At 35.9% G+C, this 2510-nt stretch overlaps 1 long non-coding RNA gene across 1 annotated transcript in view; it reads right to left on the bottom strand.

Annotated features, from left to right (window-relative positions):
- The window catches only part of LOC106875462 (uncharacterized), a 23033-nt gene that overhangs the window by 1777 nt on the left and 18746 nt on the right, over window positions 1–2510 (bottom strand). The window lies entirely within an intron of this gene.

Raw genomic sequence — 2510 nt, 5'->3', positions numbered from 1 at the left:
ATACATGTATGTGTGTGTGTGTTTGTCCACCCCCAACATCGCTTGACAACCGATGCAGATGTGTTTACGTCTCCGTAACCTAGCGGTTCGGCAAAAGAGACCGATAGAATAAGTACTAGGCTTACAAAGAATAAGTCATGGGGTCGATTTGCTCGACTAAAGGCGATGCTCCAGCATGGCCGAAGTCAAATGACTGAAACAAGTAAAAGAGTAAAAAAAGAGTAAAGAGCAAGAAAACTCCTTCATAGTCACTATCTAAAGAAGCCTAACAGGGTGGAAAAAAGAAAACAAAGAAAATTCATATCACTGGCTAAGAAGCACAAAGACCCAATGCTGAGACTGATGTTTTCTGGGCTGTAGTACAAGATCAAAACTTACCCATCAGAAACGTCCAAAAGTATATAATTGATAGGAATGCATTTAATGCATGATATGTGGAGATGGGGAAGAAACCATTAATCAGGCTGTCTCTGGTTTTCCAATCTTAGCCTAGAAAGAATACCTCCATATGTATGACACATTTGGGATACACATGTTTTGGAATTATACTAGCGATGAAATGGCGACAGTATACGAATGTCATCAGTATGGTGGTCTCTAGTAGTCCTAGACCAAGGGTTTTCAAACTTTTTGATTTGCGGACCCCTTTATATTTCAGGCTTTACCTTAGGGACCCCCTTAGAAACGCTTATGAAATTTATACATAAATATTTGCTTAAAATAACATATATTTTTACATTTATTTATTTAACAGTATTTAACAAATAGGTTTATTGTCAATTAAGATTTCGATTAAAAAACATATATAAAATCAAATTGCCCATAAAAAGTATTTGTTGTCTACGGACCCCCTGTCTTGTCCTTGCGGACCACAGTTTGAAAACCCCTGTCCGAGACTATTCTGCAATTTCTGGCTGAGCAACCCTCACATATGGAATTTTTTCAGTGTTCAAATGTTTGTACTGCTTATTAGCATACTCCTTCCATCAAATATACATTACTTGTACTGCTGCACTGTGTACAATACGTCAGATGCCGAAGTGATTGCGGCGCAACGTGAGATGAAGTGGTTTAGTTAAGAACACAACAACCTGTCCGGTCCGGGAGGCGAGCCTACGATCTCGCGATCCTGAATGCAACACCCTAACTGCTAGGCCACGCACCCTCACAATGTCATAGGTATACATCATTAAAAAGGTCTTCGAGAATAACACAGAGACCATATTGGTGTATGCCAAATACACAGCAATAGGGAGGCAGAGGTCAATCGATAATACGATGGTGTCAAAGACCACCAGATAATTTATGTCTTTTAAATGAAAAATCAGTCTCTGCAGACGATAATGTGTATTTCGAAGAAAAAGATGAATTATTCTGATATAAAGATCTGAAATTAGAGACAACCAGAATGTGTGGGCTGGGAACAGAAGCAATCCTATAATATATACTTTTAGAATGATTGAAAAAGATGTATTTGAAATACGTAACCAAAAATATAGGACTTAAAAAAAGGACAACATGCAGGACCACACACACACACATGCATATGCGTATATGCATACATACACGTATTTATGCGCGTTATGTACAGATGCACATGTATACATATATATGTATGTGCAGGTATATGTAAATGTGTATGTATAATATATATATATATATATATACACACACACATACTTGCAAATATATGTACATGTAAGTATGTGTGTGTGCGCGCGTGCGTGTGTGAGAGAGAGAGAGAGAGACAGACAGACAGACAGACAGACAAATAGAGAGGGAGAGGAGAAAGAAAGATTTGGCTGCTGCTAGCTACAGATATACAGAAACGGCTTCATAGCGACTCTGCATTTTTTAAGGTGAAACAATCACATGAAAATATGAACGAACACGGAGGATTTTAGGTGGACAGGCAGGCAGACAAACAGACAAACGAAAAGATAGACAAATAGATAGATAGATTGACAGAGAAGTAGGTAGGTAGAGAGATAGATAGATAGATAGATAGATAGATAGATAGATAGATTACTTGGAGAAATATGTATGAATATTTCGTCAACAAATATATATGCATATACATACACACACATACACACACGCGCGCGCGCACAAATGCACACGCATATACACACACAGGTATCTATGTGCGCATGTATTTATGTATCTACGTTTATAAACATAGCGAAGTATAAACAGAAGGGGAAAGAGAAAGAAAGCCGAGAAATCTTGTTTATTTTCCGGTATAGGTTCTGTAATCTTATTAGAGAAATTTCACTTTCAAGGCTGACTTTATAATCCTATCGAAAGGTTCTCGATTCAGGACCCAGAAAATATGCTGCAACAACAAACAACAGCTACAACAAAAATAATATACTGATGACACTTTGAAATAATAATAATAATAATAATAATAATAATAATAATAATAATAATAATAATAATAATAATAATAACAATAGTAACAATAATAATAATAATAATAATAATAATAATAATAATAATAATAATAA

Source organism: Octopus bimaculoides, chromosome 5, assembly GCF_001194135.2.
Source record: "Octopus bimaculoides isolate UCB-OBI-ISO-001 chromosome 5, ASM119413v2, whole genome shotgun sequence".
Lineage (NCBI taxonomy): Eukaryota > Metazoa > Mollusca > Cephalopoda > Octopoda > Octopodidae > Octopus > Octopus bimaculoides.
Note: the sequence above shows the minus strand (reverse complement) of the source record. Positions and strands in the feature narration are given on the sequence as shown.